Here is a 17,658-nt window from a genome sequence, read left to right on the forward strand (position 1 = left end):
CTTCCTACAGAATGCTCTGTTTATAGCAATGCTAGGGCAACCCAAAGAGGATGGACTCTGTAGGGAGCCCATCGACACCACCCTCATCTGCCAAGGGAAGAGCTGAGGAGGGGCTTCCTGCCCAGCATCGCCAAGGGTGTTCCTGAGAGCCGGGCTGGACACCAGGGACCGGCCCTTGTCCCACACAGGCTGGAGGGGAGCCATGTAGGGTTGCACAGGTGTGTGTTCTTAAAGTGGACAAAGGCAGTGGGGTGGGGAGGGGCAGGGAAGGGAGGGTCAACGCCATCCCTGGTCCAGAGGGGAAAAGGTCCCAGCTCAGGAGAGCCCCCACCCCCACCCAGCTCTGGGAAACTCTGGGGCATCCCACACAGGGCCCTCCAGACTTCCTGGCTGCCGCCCGCCAACTGTTCCCCACAGCTGCCCAGCTGCGCCTGCACGAGGCGCCCGGCCAGCCCGGCCAGCACCGAGGGGTCAATGTTTGGGGGCTTCAGGAGTCACATTTTCATAAAGGCTGAAAATAGAGTTAGTGACTTTTAGTTTTGCTGATTAAGGATGTTGTCATAAAAACAATGTCTATGCACTATAATAATTTCATTTAAAAAGAATTTTTTAACATTTCAAAAAACTCATATTAAAAATAATAGAAACATTCAGCATTACAGACATGGGCAAAGCTGTCCTCTTTTTTCTCATTTCACCCGGGACCAGGGAGCTCTGTTGGGAATGCCAAGGCAGGCTGAGTTGGTCCAACCGGTGGCCTGGTGGTCCCAGGGTACCGCACAGGCCCTGCTAGTTGGGGACTAACAGCCAAGCCTCTGTTGAAAGTTTCCTGTTCCCCAGACACAGCCTCCAGGGGTCCTGGGTGTCCCCTGAAGAAGCCTGGCCAGCCCAGGTGTTTCCTGGAGAGCGCCTGGCCCCAGGCCCTGGAGGGGTTGGGCAGGGTGGATCCTTCCTCCCCGGCCTGGCATCTCTGGCTTCCAGGGCTGGCACTGCTGGCCAGGACTGCCCCAGACACTCTGCGTGTGCTCAGAGCCAGCTGCTACACAAAGCCGCATTGTGGGCCTCCTCCTGGCGGGCAGACACGTGACAGCAGAGGGTGGGTGGTGGGCTGGGCGGGTGTGCCCCACCGCCTTCCTCCTGGTCAGGGCTCAGCATCCTCACATCTGACCCCACAGAGCAGGAGCCAGGCCAGGCAGGCTCTGGGGCCTGGCAGAGGCATGAACAAACGCCGAGTTGTAGTCATAGTGCCCTGGAGGAGGGCTATCATCCAGGGGCCCCTAACTGCACTCCTTCCAGGGGCAGCCAGCACCCAGGCCACAACTTCACCCAGACCTTGGTCCTTCTGTCTCTGCTCCAGCCCAGCGCCCCTACACTCTCCCTTTCTCTTGCAGTTGATGGATGGACGGCTCTGACTTACAGCCTCAGCCTGGGCCAACTCAGCTGTAAGGAGAAAAGGGAGCCCCTGAACTCAGGGCCTCCAGCCACCTAGAGGTCTGTCTCCAGGAGCGCAGCTTTCACGCAAACAAAAATTGCAAGACTGCTCTGCCCATGCCACCCATGCCTTCCTGTAAGACCCCATTCTGCTCAGGGCTCCCACAAACAAGGAAACGAATCAACAAGAAACACCCCAAATGGAGAAGAGACAGCCCTCCCTTGCCCAGGTGTTGTTTGGAGCCTACCCTTGGGTTCCTCTCCTTTCCAAACCTCCCAACAGCACGACCTGCACCCTGGGGTGACAGGGATGCCCGGGTGTGATAGGGCACCATCTGCACTGTGGAATATTATGCCATTAAAAAAATACCGAGACTCTACACTAACATGAAAAGAATGCGTGCCCAGCCATTTCCCTGGCAGGCCCCATGTTGGTGAAGGGGGTACCATGCTCCTCCTGGCCCAGGCCAGGTGCTGCGGTATCCCTCTAGAGTCCTCCCTCTCCTCCTTCCCTGCATTTTCCTGTCACCCCCTGGGTGGAGGCCAGTGCCACCGTCAGAGCCGCTATTCCGGGCCCTCCTCCAGTGGTGCCCTCCCCACAGGCGAGGAGCCTGTGGGCCCAGGAGATCTGCCCACCCAGACCTGTGCCCCTGCTAGACCATGCAGCTGGCCCTGGGGCCTTGCATTCCCCCCAGACACCTCCACCTGGGCCTCGTGGGCCTCCCTGGGTCTCTGCCTGATAGGGGTGCACAGCTGTGGGCCTTGTGCCACAAGGGGCAGCTGTTTCCAGTGATAATCCCCATATGGGCTGGGCTGGGCTGGGCTGGCGGCGCTGTGGGATGGGCAAGGAGTGGGAGTCGAGGGGAACAGGTGGGGCCTTGGCCACATTTCTGTGCAGAATGGATTCCAGGATCCTACACTTGAGCCTGGCCTTCTGGTCATTGTGAAGACTTAGCTGTCAAGGTAAATGGATAGAAGGTACCCCATCAGCAGTGCCATAACTGAACCCATCACTTTCCTACATTAGGACATTGTGATTTTGTGCTATAATGAAGAATATGCATTTGGCCTTGTGTAGTCTCCCCACCCTCTTTCCTGGCACACAGCTTCTAAAACTCTTGAATCTCCAAAGCCATAAGTGTCTTTGTGTGTGCTCATGAGAGGGACTGGTGGCTGGGGACTCCTGGGTAGACTCAGGAGTGGGGTTGGTTGCCAGGAGAACCAACCAGTAATTGGAGGGTTGGGATTTCAGCTCCACTACCCCGCTTCAGAGAGGGGAGAAGAGCTGAAGGTCGAGTTGATCTCCAAAGGCCAATGATGTAATCAATCAATCTATGTAATGGAGCCTCCATAAAAACCCAAAATGACAGGTTGGTAGAACCCTGTGCTGAATACACAGAGGGGCTGGGAGGGTGGCACCCAGAGAGGCCTGGAAGCTCTGACCCCTTTCCACGTTGCCTGCCTGTGCATCTCTTCCATCTGGCTGTGTATCTGTATCTTTTATAGGATCCTTTAAAATAAACTGCTAAACGTAAATAAAGGGTTTCCCTAAGTTCTGTGAGCCATTCTAGTAAATGATTGAACCCAGGGAGGGAGTCGTGGGAACCCCTGATTTACAGCTTGTTTGTCAGAAGCACAGGTGACAACCTGGACCTGCAGTCAGCATGTGACAGGGCGAGGCAGCTCTGTGGGACAGAGCTCAGCCCTTAACCTGTGGGGTCTGATGCTATCTAGGTAGATTGAGTCAGAATTGAGTTACACTGTAGGACACCTGTTTGGCATCTGTAGGGAATTGGAGAACTGCATTGCTTGGTGTGGGAGAAGCAGCCCACACTTCCAGAGACTGGAGTGGTGCACACAGGTACAGAAGACACATGGCTTGCCCTTCCTGCACAGGTGTGGAGCCGGTGGGCTTTGGGGTGTGCTCAGCCCTGCAGCCCTGAAAGGTGCCTTGATCTGGCCCCCGCATCACTGCCTAAGCTGGGGCTCGGCCCCTCACTTTTGCTCGTCCCAAACCCACTGCTTTCCCAAGCCTTTCCATGCTGAAAGAGCAGCCCTGACCAGACTCACCCAGCCCCTTTTGGCCCCTTTCCCCATGAGCTCAAGGTCCAGGACTTCTCTTGGTTGTCATCACCAATGCCCTTCAACCCATCCCAGGGTTTTAAGGCTGACCTCCCACTAGCTCTGTCTTGTCCCCCCATACCTTTCTCCCCAACCCTGGTGAGCTCAATGGGTGGCCGGTCCATTGGCTGTGACCCTCCTTTCCCCGCTGTTTGAGGCTCACCTTGATGTGCCCCCTCCTCTCTGCCAGTGACGTGGGGACTGTCCTGGCTGGCCACTACCAGCTGTTTGACTCTCTCCCCATTTGCTGGGGGACTGAGGACCCTGTCCTGCTGATAAGACATAAACAAAAGTCGGCTGGGAATTCCTGGCTAAGGTTTCCTCTCTGATAAAAGAGACCCACAGGAAGAAATAGTCTAGCATGTTCCATGGGACTTCTGCCATTGTCAGGATATCACATCTTTTACCAGCCAAGTGTGAGGCCACACCCTGAGGAGGGCTACACCCAGGGAGACACCCTGGAGCCTGGCATAGGGTGCCCACTGCCACCCTGCCTCTGCACTTTCTGCTATAAGATCCTCAGTCCCTGTTGCTCCTCCAGCGTGATCCTGGGTCTTTGTCACTTGTAGCCAAACAAACCCCCTACACCTGGCGCTGCCCTGCAGAGCCTCCTCTGATTCAGTCGCTGGCCTCCTCCCAGGACTCAGTCCCCACTGCCTTTGTGCTCTGGCCTCCTGAGGCAGCACATCACCTGCCAATGTGTACCTCAAGAGCAAAGATCATCCCACATCCAGGGCTGCGTCCTGCCCTCTCCTGCCCCTCCCGGCATCCTGGTGACAGGCCAGATGCCTGTCCAATAGAGTTCAGGAGAGTTTGTTGACACAATGCATTTTTTTTTTGGTAAAACATCCACTGTGAACCTGCTCATTTTGTTGTGCAATATCTTTAAAGTCCACATGGTATTACATTTGTGAAGTAGGAAAACATTTCTCCCTCCCTAGAGATTAATTCACAGCTTCCATTACAGGTCTGCAGTCTCTAACACACAGTTCCAAAATCTAAATAATCCTGAAAACCAACACGTTTTCCATAAGTTCGTGGCAAACTCATTTGGTGGCAAAACCTGACTCGGTCAGATATAAGGATCGTTAAAGTCTTAATGTGAATATTTGCATGTTTCACTGCAAAAATGTATGAATGCACTTGGCAACGAGTTGCCACCCTAATCCTATTAGGACGTTACTTAACATACATACGTAGTTTATTCCTGGTGTAAAATCCAAATGTTCTGAATCAGAAAAGCATCCACCCCCAAGAGTTTCTAATAAAGAATCATGGAACTGTGTTAGATAGCAAGCGCTTTGTAATGCTATTTTCCTTTTTTTTTTTTTTTTGCCTTGACTGCCAAGAAGGTCAAATTTAAATAATTAAGCTTATTCACAGCAACAAGCCTTTGTCTCAAGTTTCTTAATACAATTATCCTGTCTTTTTATAACTTGCCTTTAAAAAAATTATTTCCACAATATAGATTTCTTGAATTGGTGTCTTTTATTTAATTCTGGTTTACAAGATTATTTTTTAAATGAGATGAAGATAAACTTACAGCAAATTTATGACTCCAGGAGGCTTTTATGGACTATTGGGACAGATGGCCCATAAGTGTCTCTGTCTGCCATCCTAACTCCTAGGGGGAAGGAGGGGCAGGGCTGGTCTGATCATGGATCGATTGTCCCTGTGCATTGATTCTCCCTGTTCATTGATTCTCCCTGTGCCTCACTGCATGTCCAGGGGAAACAAGCGACACTCCCTTGCCATCCCAGCAGCTGCAGCCCTCGGTGGCTTCTCAGTGAACTCGTCCACATGCAACAACACGCCTACTTCAGGTCAGTGCAGCAAATAACTGGCTTGCAAATTTGCATCATTAACAACCTCCCTAATTCTTCCATCAGATCCACCCTGCTAAGGAGACTCAAATACATCATTTGTAGAAGTCATACATTATGAGTTAATTTTTTCATACAGACTATTTGTGTGGATATATTGGTAACAGAGTACAAATGTTTAGCTGCTATAATAAAAAGAGTGACAAGCACTAACTGATGGGGACTATGGTGATTCTTTTGGGGGACTTGCCATTACATTCTAAATTCTCAATGATGGGTAAGTATTACTTTTGCAGTAACAATCAGGAGTGCAAGTGTGTGTTCAATTGCTTTGCAGATACTATTATAGAGCTGTTTCTTAGAGTATGGCGGCCCTTTTCTGAGAAACAGGCTTCCATAGATCTCCCAAAGACACTTTCATGGGAATGTGTCAGAAATCTGAAAATGCAATCAGGCTGTACAATATTCACTTCAATTAAATTTCTGAGGCCATCTCTTGTATCAGGTAACAGTTTAATTTTATGTATTTTTTAGAGACAGGGTCTCACTCTGCCACCTAGACTAGAGTGCAGCGGTGCAATCATAGCTCGCTCTAACCTTGAACTCCTGGGCTCAAGCAATCCTCCCTGCTCAGCCTCCCAAAGTGCTGGGATTACAGGTATAAGCCATCATGCTCCATCAGGTAACATATTTAAAAAGCTACTTAGAGCTTTGTCTGCATGATGTCAAAGCAGTCTAATAATTCAATAATTCTGATTAAAATAAGCAGACTTTCACTTCTAGTTAAGACAGAGCACTGGCATCAGACTAGCCTTCCTGCTGCAAACAAGTTGGAAACCAGACAAAATATATGAAAAAACTATTTGCAAATAACAGGCAGTACAGGCACATGATCCCTCAGAGCAGCCAGGCAGAGAGCATGAGCCCTCCAATCAACCTGGCTTCTTGCCTGCAGGCATTTCCCAGCCCTGGTGCAGAGAGAGGATCCAGCAGAGAACAGTGGTCTTGCCAAGCTGAGGAAACAGCAACTGGAGTTTGGGGAGGCAGAAAAATGGGTTCATAGGCCAGGCATGGTGGCTTACACCTGTAATCCCAGCACTCTGGGAGGCCAAGGTGGGTGAATCACTTGAGGTCAGGAGTTCAAGACCAGCCTGGCCGACATGGCGAAACCCCATCTCTACTAAAATTACAAAAATTAACCAGGCATGGTGGTAAGTGCCTGTAGTCCCAGCTACTTGGAAGGCTGAGGCAGGAGAATTGCTTGAACCCAGGAGGTGGAGGTTGCAGTGAACCGGATCACACCAATTGCACTGCAGCCTTGGCAACAGAGCTAGACTCCACCTCAAAAAAAAAAAAAAAAAAAAAGAAAAGAAAAAGAAAAAGAAAAAACAGGGGGGTTCATGAATCTGCACGGGGTCACCCTGAGTCTCGGATGAAAACAGATGTGTACCTATATAGGGCAAGAGTCCATGGGGCTGGACACACAGCCACAATGCACAGGTATAGGCAGCTGTAGGCATTGCAGTAACCAGAACTCGCACAGGTTGGGAGGCCTTCGTGTTCTGGTCAGCCAGAAGGGAGGGTCCTCACTGAATACCAAATTACAGTCATGCGCTACATGAAGATGTTTTTGGTCAACAATGGATCACATGTATGACAGGGGTCCCACAAGATTATAATGGAGCTAAAAAATTCCTCTCACCTAGTGACATCGTAGCCATGTAACATTATAATACAACACATTACCTTTCCTATGTTTAGATATGTCTAGATACACAAATACTTACCATTGTATCACAGTTGCCTACAGTATTCACTAGCACGTTGCACAGGTTTGTAGCCTAAGAGCAATAGGCTGTACCACATAACCTAGGCATGTAGCAAGCTATACCATCTAGGTTTGTGTAAGCACACTCAACACTCTCTGTTGTTTGTACAACACAATTGCCTAATAATACATTTCTCACAATGTATCCCCCTTCTACAGTGGCATGTGCCTGTAGTCCAATAGAGAACACAGAAAGAAATGACCCTAGATAAAGCCCTAACAAAGTGTTAAAACAAGTCTTGAGAGTTTCAAGTTGATGCACAAAGAAATTAAGTGCCTATCAGAACAAAATGCAACACTTTCTAAAGGAAGACAACCAAATCCAGATATTCAACAATGCAATATTCTCAAGTCCAGCATTCCATAAAAATTATTAGACATGCAAAAGGCAGGAAAATGTAACCCAAAACAAATAAACAAAAAGAGTCAGTAATAACAGGCCAAGAAAAAGCAGAGGTGATAGAACTAGTAATCATGGACTTTAAAACAACTATTATAGATATAGTCAAGGATTCTTTTTAAAAAATGCAAACATAACAAGGGGAGACATTAAAATCACAAAAAGAAAAAAAACAAAAACAAAAACAAAAAACAAATGGAAACTCTAGAGCTGGAAAAATACCCCATCTGAAATAAAAATTCACTAGATGGAGGTAGGTTCCTGATCTGGGCGAGATGAAATAAGCACCTTTTACCTGCGTTTCCACTGAGTTAAATGATGCTTCGTGGACAGAAGGCAAGGGGCAGCCGCCTGAGAACTCTAAAAAAGCAATGGTAAGCTGACAGGGGAATGAGGCCAGAAGCTGAGGGGCCACCAAATTAATGATGTATTTCCCGTTTACCTTTCCTCCAGTATTACCCAGCCTGGACTCAAAGCCCCTTCCCCCAAAACCGGACAAAGAGCACTCCAAGAGAAGCCCTCTCTTTCTGCTCGAAGAGCAGGAAAGGGGACTCCTGAGAGTCAGAGAGTGAGAGGAATGCCCTGGTTATTTTTCCATCCTCTCCCTCGCAGCCTCAAGCAATCCCACAGCAGCAGGGGTGACAAGGGCAGTGGCTGTTGGCAGGGTGCCTAAAACTCTAATGGACAGGAATCCTTCTCTCTGACCAGAAGAGTCACGGTACCAGGAGTGTAAGACAATGTTTCATTGTTTTTTCTCTCCCTGGATTCTCCCACAGATTGACCCAGGATGCAGTCACAGTTGTGGGAAGTGTGCAGCAGAGTGAGAAACGAAAGCCTGGGCTTTCTGGCCACAGGATGAGAAAGGGAGGCTCCAGAGAGCAGGAGATAATGGAAAGAAAAGGTCTCAAGAGAGTAATCCCATAGAATTGTGTATGAATTTCTACACTCACTTCTGAGCTGCATTTGCATGGATCTGTTCCTCATAGCACACCACAAGCTTTGAGAATTGAGCTTAAAGGTAGACCACAACCCCAGGTCCCAGACAAGCCCATGAGAATGCACAGGCAGAGCAGATTCACATAGTATTGCAAAGCCTTTGAAAACTGAACTGACATTGGAACCACAGCCCACAGATGGTGCGTCAGAACCTGTAGCTCCAACCTAATCAGGTCAATTGTGTATTAAAACAACAATGTCAACATTCTCTTTGGGATTTAAATAAGACACAGAGCCTTATAATATCCAAAAGGTCCAGGTACAACCCCAAATGCCTTGTATTTAAAGAACCAGAAAAATCTCAAACTAAAAGGAAAAAGATAATCAAAAGGCATCAACCCTGAAATGACACATGTTGGAATTTTTAAAGATTTAAAGCAGCTATTGTAGCCATGCTGCAATATGTAAGGGGAAACTTTTGAGATGAAAGGATTCAAAATCTTAGCAAAGAAATAGAAAATACAAACAAGAACCAAATGAAAATTTTAGAACTGAAAGCTGCTACAAATGAAATTAAAAATTCCCTGGATGAACTCAGTAACAGAATGGAGAGCAGAGAAAAGAGTGAGTAAACTTGAAGCTAGAGCAATAGAAATTGAATAGTAGAAAGAAAGAAAATCAATGTACAGAGCATCAGGAACCTATGGAATAACATGAAATGATCTAATATTTGTATTATTGAAACACAGAAGAAGAAGAGAAAGACTGTGGTACTGGTATAATATGTGAAGAAATACTGGCTGAGGCTGGGTGTGGTGTCTCACACCTGTAATCCCAGTACTTTAGGAAACCAGTGCAGGCGGATCACATGAGGTCAGGAGTTCAAAAGCAGCCTAGACAACATGGTGAAACCCCGTCTCTACTAAAAATACAAAAATTAGCCGAGTATGGTGGCTCATGCTTGTCATCCCAGCTACTCAGGAGACTGAGGCATGAGAATTGCTTGAACCGGGGAGGCAGAGGTTGCAGTGAGCTGAGATCACACCACTGCACTCCAGCCTGGGCAACAGATAAAGACCCTGTCTCAAGAAAGAAAAAAGAAAAGGAAAGAAAAAGAAAAAAGAGAGAAAGAGAAAGAAGGGAAGGAAGGAGAAGGAAGGAAGGAAGGAAGAAAGAAAGGAAGGAAGGAAAAGAAAAAAGAAAAGAGAAGAAAGAAAGAAACAAACAAACAAAGAAACAAAGAAAAAGAATGAAAAGAAAAGAAGGAAAGAAAGGAAGGAAGGAAAGAAGGAAGGAAGGAAAGGAAAGGAAGGAAGAAAGGGAAGGGGAGGGGAGTGTAGGAAGAAAAGAAAGAAAAGAAAGATATATATGTAGGAAGGAAGGAAGGAAGGAAGCAGGGAAGGAAGGAAGGAAAGAAGGAAGGAAGAAAGAAGGAAGGAAGGGAAGAGTCTGCTGGCTGAGAATTTCCCAATTTGGTGAAAGACATAAACTTACACATTCAAGAAGCTCAGTGCATCCCAAACAAGATAAACTTAAGCAAATTAATGACCAGACACAGGATAATCAAATTGTTAAATACAACGACAAAGACAAGAATCTTGAAAGCAGCCAAAGAGAAATGAAACATTAAATAGAGGATCAAGGATTTGTATGATGATGGATTTCTCATCAGAAATTATAGAGGATAGAAGAAAGTGGCACAGCATTTAAAAAATACTGAAAAACCCCCCAAAACTGTCTGCCCAGAGTTTTCTGTCCAGTGAAAATATTCTTCAGAAATGAAAATGGTATAAATACATTGTAAGATGAAGGAAAATTAAGACAATTCATTGCCAGTAGACCTCCTTTAAGAAAAAAAATCTGAAGGAAGTTTTTTTTAGATAGGAGGAAAATGATGCCAGAGGCAAACCTGAAACACTGGGAATTAAAGAAGAAAAACAGAAATGACAAATATATGGGTAAATACAACACACTGCCTTTATCCTCTTAAATTCATTAAAATATGTATGACCATTAAATGTACAAAGTATGACACTGATGTGGTTTTCACTGTGGGTAGATGTAATATATATGGCAACTATATGATAAAGGGAAAAGGGTAAAGCATGACAGTAAGATTTTAAAATTTCAGCCAGGTGTGGTGGCTCATGCCTGTAATCCCAGCACTTTGGGAGGCTGAGGTGGGCCGATCACTTGAGGTCAGGAGTTCAAGACCAGTCTGGCCAACATGGTGAAACCCTGTCTCTACTAAAAATACAAAAATTAGTTGGGCATGGTGGCGTGTGCCTGTAGTCCCAGCTACTTGGGATGCAAAGGCAGCAGAATCACTTGAACCCAGGAGGTGGAGGTTGCAGAGAGCTGAGATTGTGCCACTGCACTCCAGCCTGGGCCACAGAGTAAGACTGTCTCAAAAAAAAACAAAAAACAAAAAAAAAAGATTTTAAAATTCCAACTGAAGTGGTAAAATACTAATTCTATGTAGATTACAAAAAATATATGTCTAACAATGAATATTGTAATCCACAGTGTAACCACTTAAAAAAGTACAGAGATATTGTAAAAAAAAAAAAAATCTCAAGAATTAAATACAAATGAAATACTAAATGTATTTAAGTAATCCAAATAAAGAAGGGAGGGGAAAATACCAGAATAAAAAATCAAGGAACAAATAGGAAACCAACAAAGAAATTGTAGATCTAAACCAAACTTCAAAAATTACATTAAATGTAAGTGGTTTAAACATACAAATTAAAGGAGAGAGATTATAAGAATGGAATTAGAAAACAAGAACCAGTTATATGCTGTGTATAAGAAACCCATTTAGAATATTATTATATGGATAAGATAAAAGTAAAAGGATGCAAAATGATATACCATATAAATAGGTTGGAGTGGGTACGTAAATATTAGAAAAAGTAGACATCAGAGCAACGATATAAAGGTCAATTCACTAAGAACACATAAAAGTCCTAAATATTTATACAACTAACAACAGAGCTTCAAAATAAATGAAGTAAAAGCTCATAAAACTGTAAGAAAAAATGGAAAAACTTACAATTATAATTTGAAACTTTGATACTTTTCTCTCAATTACCAATAGAACAAGTAGACTGAAAATCAGTAAGGATTTGGAAGACCTGAACAAAACACCATCTACCGAAAGAATCCAAATGACACTTTTAGAATACTCGATCTGACAATAGCAGAGCACAGATTTTTTCTTTTCAAGTACATGTGGAATATTCAACAAGATGGATTATATCTTCTGTCATAAAACAACCTTAACTAATTTTTAAAAATTTAAATAATTCAAAGTATGTTCTCTGACAATAATGAAGTTAAATTAGAAATCAGTAACAGAAAGATAAGTGGGAAATCAGCAAACACTTGTAAATTAACACATCTAAACAACTCATTGGACAAGAAGTCTCAAGGGGAATTAGAAAATATTTTTAACTAAATATAATTGAAAATATATCCAAGTTTGAGGGTATAGCTAAAGCATTGATTAGAAAATTTTTTTATCACTTAATGTTTTTATTAGAAAAAAATTCAAAATTATTAAATCTAAACTTCTACCTTAATAAAGTAAACAAAGGAAAGCATAATACACCCAAAGCAAGGAGAAGGAAGTAAACGATAAAAATGAGAGAAGAAATCAGCGGAACCAGAAAAATAATAGAGAAAATAAATGAAACAGAATAATTGTTATTTGAAAAGACTAGTACAATTAACTAACTTCTAGTCAGACTGATGAAGAAAAAATAGAAAAGATACAAATTACCTATATCAGCAAAGAGGGGATATCACTCCACACCATAAACGTTAAACAGATAATAAGGGAGTTCCATGTACAACTTTATATACCTATATTTTAAATTTTAGACGAACCAACTTTTTTTTTTTTTTTCTGATATGGAGTCTCTCCCTCTGTCACCCAGGCTGGAGTGCAGTGGCATGCTCTCAGTTCACTGCAACCTCCGCCTCCGGGGTTCAAGTGATTCTCCTGCCTCAGCCTCCTGAGTAGCTGAGATTACCGGCTCATGCCACCACATCTGGCTAATTTTTGTATGTTTAGTAAAGACAGGTCTCACCATATTGGTAGGGCTGGTCTCGAACTCCTGACCTCATAATCTGCTCTCCTCGGCCTCCCAAAGTGCTGGGATTACAGGTGTGAGCCACCGCACCTGGCCAAACCAAGTCTTTAAAAGCTACAAATACCAAAACCCACCCAGGAAGAAACAGACAACCTGAATGGTCCTATGTCATTTGAAGAAATTAAATTTGCAGTTAAAATTGTTTTGGAACAGAAATTTCTAGGCTCATTGGTGAATTCCACCAAACACTTACAGAATAAATAACATCAATTTGACACCACAATACCATTCCAAAGTGCACAGTTCAGTTGTTTTTAGTATGTTCAGAAGACATGCAAACATACCCACTGCCTAGTTCCAGATCATTTCCGTCATTCCTAAGATTAAAAAAAAAACAACCTGTATTTATTACCAGTGACTCTCATTGTCCCTTCCTCTAGCCCTTGGAAACCACCAATTTGCTTTCTGTCTGTGGGGATTCACCTCTTCTGAACATTTTGTATAAGTGGAATCATATAATATGTGACTTTCTGTGTGTGGTTTCTTTCACTTAGCTAAATATTTTCAAGGTTCAGCCATGTTGCCACGTTTCAGTACTTCCTTTCATGGCTGCAGAATGTTTTGTTATATGGGTATACCACATTGTGTTTCTCCATTCATGAGTTGTTTCCACTTTTGGCTATTTGAGTAATGCTACTAGGAACATTTGTGTACAAGTTTTTGTGTGGCCATATGTTTTTATTTCTCTTGGGACTATACCTAGGAGTGGAATTACTGGGTCATGTGGTAACTCTATATTTAACTGTTTAAGGAACTGCTAGCCTGTTTTCTAAAGCAGCTGTACCATTTTACAGCCCCACTAGCAGTGTATGAAGGTACTAATACCTCTGCATCCTTGCCACCACTTGCTCTTATCTGTCTGAGATATTTGATTATAGCCACCCTGGTGGGTGTGAACTGCTATCTCATCATTTTGATTTGCATTTCTCCTGATGGGTAATGACATTGAGAATCTTTTCATGTTCTTATTGATCATTTGTATATTTTCTCTGGAGAGATGTTTATTCGAATCCTTTGCTCATAATTTAGTTTTTTAAATTATTGTGCTGTAAGAGTTGTATATGTATATTATTTTCCTGGATATTTGACACTTGTCAAATATATTGTTTACAAGTATTTTCTCCCATTCCATTGGGCTGTTTTTTCTTTGCTATAGTGTCATTTAAAACACATAGGTTTTAGGGCCAGGCGCAGTGGCTCATGCCTCTAATTCCAGCACTTTGGAAGGCTGAAGTGGGTAGATCACCTGAGATTGGGAGTTCGAGACCAGCCTGACCAATATGGAGAAACCCTATCTCTACTAAAATTACAAAATTAGCCAGGCATAATGGCGCAGGCCTGCAGTCCCAGCTACTCGGGAGGCTGAGGCAGGAGAATCGCTTGAACCCGGGAAGCAGAGGTTGTGGTGAGCCGAGATTGCGCCATTGAACTCCAGCCTGGGCAACAGAATGAAACTCTGTCTCAAAAAACTAAATAAATAAAATAAAATAAAATAAAAATAAAAAATAAAACACATAAGTTTTAAATTTTGATGCCAATTTAACTATTTTTCTTTTAAGCCTTAGGTGTAATATCTAAGAAACCACTGTCTAATCTAAAATGATGGAGATTTATGCCTATGCTTTTTTGTAAAATATCATAGTTTTAGCTCTTATATTTAGGTTTTTGAAACATTTTTAGTTAATTTTTGTAAATAGTATGAGCTAAGGATCCATCTTCATTCTTATGCCATGTGGGTAGCCAGTTGTCCCAGTACCACTTACTAAAGAAACTATTACTTCCTCCATTGAATTGTCTTGGCATACTTGTTGAAGACCAATTGCCCATAAATATGTGGATTTATTTGTGGACTCTCACTTCTGTTACATTGATCTATATGTCTATCACTGTTTTACTCCCACATAGTGTTGATCACCGTGACTTTATAGTAAGTTTTGAAACTGGGAATTGTGAATCCCCAAATTTGTTATTTATCAATAATGCATTGGCTATTTTGGGTTTCTTACGTTTTCCTATGAATTTTAGGATCAGCTTGTCAATTTTGATGGTACATCAAAAAAATAAAAGTTTATTGTACTGTACATTAATTTAAAAAAATGTAAGTCTGAAAAAACACCAGATAGGCTTAACAGAAGATGTGACATGACAAAAGAAAAGGCAGTAAAATGGAAGACAAGGTACTCGAACTATCCAAACTAAAGCACAGAGAGAAAAATGGCTGGAAAAAAAATGAACTTGTTAAGGAGTGTAGTACCTCTAAAGATGAACAATGTCAAGGGGTATAACTTATCTGTAATTGCAGTCCTGGAAGTGGTCAAGGGCAGAGAAAATGGATGAAGAAACGATAACTGAAAATGTTCTAACATTTAATGAAAAATATAAACACACTATTCTAAAGAACGCATTGAAACCTAAGAAGAATTAATGCAAAAAGCATCATGGCCAAGATCATTATATTCAAATTGCTAAAAACCTGTGCTGAAGAGAAGATCTCAAAATCAGCCAGCAATAAGAGACACACTACGTCCCTCACCAAGGAAGAGGTACAGGTGGCAAATAGGCATACGAAAAGATGCTCCACATCACATGTCGTCAGGGAAATGCAAATTACAACAAGGAGCTACCACCACTGCACGCCTATCAGAATGGCCAAAACCCAGGAACTGACACCACCAAATGCTGATGAAGAGGGGGAGCAACAGGAACTCTCATTTATTGTTGGTGGGAACGCTAAATGCTACGGCCGTTTTGGAAGACAGTTTGTGGTTTCTCACAAAGCTAAACATACTCTTACCGTACAATACAGCACTGTGCTTCTTGGTATTTACCCAAAGGAATTGAAAACTTTAGTTCACATGGATGTTCATTAGTGTGTGAAATACCTGCATATGGATGTTTATAACAGCTTTATTCTTAGCAGCAATCATGATGCTCTTCAGTAGGTGAATTAATAAAATGTGGTACATCCCAACAATGAAACATTATTTGGTGATGAAAATAAATGAGATATCAAGCCATGAAAAGACATGGAAGAAACTTAAATGCATATTACCAAGTGAAAGAAGCTGATGTGAAAGGCTACAGACTGTGACTCCAACTATATGATACTCTGGAAAAGCAAAACTATGGAAACAGTAAAAAGATCAATGGTTGTCAAGGATTTCAGGGAGTGAGGGATAGATAGGCAGAGCATAGATAATTTTTGTAGGGCAGTGAAACTACTCTGTACGATACTATCATTATACATTTGTCTAAACCCAGAGAATTAACGATGTCTAGAATAAAAACTAATGTAAACTGTGGACTCTGGGTGATAGTGATGTGCCAGTGTGGGCTGATCGGTTGTAACATATGCACCGCTCTGGCAGGGGATGTGTATGCTGAGGAGGTGATGTGTTACACGTAAAGGCAGGGAGCATTTGGGAAATCTCCGTGCCTTTCACTCCATTTTGCTGTGACCCCAAAAAGTAAAGTTTCTTTTTAAAAAAGTTACCTTATGTATAGAGAACAAAAATAATAATGACCGTCAGAAACGATGCAGGGCAGGAGACAGTCAAGTGGATATTTTTCAAGTGCTGTGGAAGAAAACCTGTTAACTTTTCTCATTCAAAAAAAATATAATTATTTACAACAATAATAATATTAATATGCTGTGGAATTTATTACATGTGTGGACATAATATATCTGATAACAGTGGGATGGAAGGCTAAAAATGGGAAAACAAAGGATGAAAGAAATGAAAGTATATCACTTTAAGGTTTTCCACCTTACGTAAGCAAGTATACTATTATTCGATTAGTTAATGACAGATCTTGTAAACTCTAAATTAACTAGTAAAAGAATAAAGATAATACATATAGCTAATAAGCCAATGGAGGAAATAAAAATGGAATATTGAAAAATACACAATTCAAAAAAACAAAAAGAGAAAAAGGAACAGATAGACAGAAAGTAGACAAGTAGCAAGATGGCAAATTTAAAGCCAACTATTTCAATATCTAAAAAAAGAAGAACTAAACTAAAAGCAGCAATGGCCATATTGAATTAAAAAACAAAAACAAAAACAAAAAACTCCCGAATGCATGTTATTTATAGGAAATACACTTTAAATGTAAATCCCAGGGAGATAAACAGTAAAAGGATAAAAAAATGTATAATGTAAACGCTAATCATAGATAGTAAAAATTGCTTCATTTATATCAAATAAAATAGACTTCAGAAAAAGGAATACTGCTAGAAATAAGGAGGAGTATTCATATTAGTAAAAGTGTCCATTCACCCAAAGGTATAACCATCTGCTGTAGATTGAACTGTGTCCCCTACAAATTTCTATGTTGAAGCCCTAACCCCTAAGGTGACTGTATTCGAAGGACCTTTAGGAATTGATTAAAGTTAAATGAGGTTGTAAAAATGGGGCCCTGCTCTGAAAGGATTAGTGTATTTGTAAGAAGAGGAAGAGAGAGGCTGGGTGCGGTGGCTCACGCCTGTAATCCCAGCACTTTGGGAGGCTGAGTGGTGCGGATCACCTGAGATCGGGAGTTCAAAATCAGCTGGGCCAACATGGTGAAACCCCATCTCTACTAAAAATAAAAAAATTAGCTGGGCATGGTGGTGCACACCTGCAGTCTCAACTACTTGGGAGACTGAGGCAGGAGAATTGCTTGATCCTGGAAGACGGAGGTTGCAGTGAGCCGAGATCATGCCATTGCACTCCAGCCTGGGCGACGAAGTGAGACACCATCTCAAAAAAAAAAGAAGAGAGAGGGAGTCTCCTTGGGCTGTGCATGCATGCATGCACTGAGGAGAGGCCACTTCAGCACACAGTGAGAAGGCAGCTGTCTGCAAGCCAGGAAGAGAGCCCTCACCAGGACCTGACCATGCTGCCACCCTGATCTTGGACTTCCAGCCTCCGGAATTGTGAGAATACTTTTCTGTTATTTAAGCCACGCAGGCTATGGGAT

Source organism: Trachypithecus francoisi, unplaced genomic scaffold (genome assembly GCF_009764315.1).
Source record: "Trachypithecus francoisi isolate TF-2019V2 unplaced genomic scaffold, Tfra_2.0 Lachesis_group3, whole genome shotgun sequence".
Lineage (NCBI taxonomy): Eukaryota > Metazoa > Chordata > Mammalia > Primates > Cercopithecidae > Trachypithecus > Trachypithecus francoisi.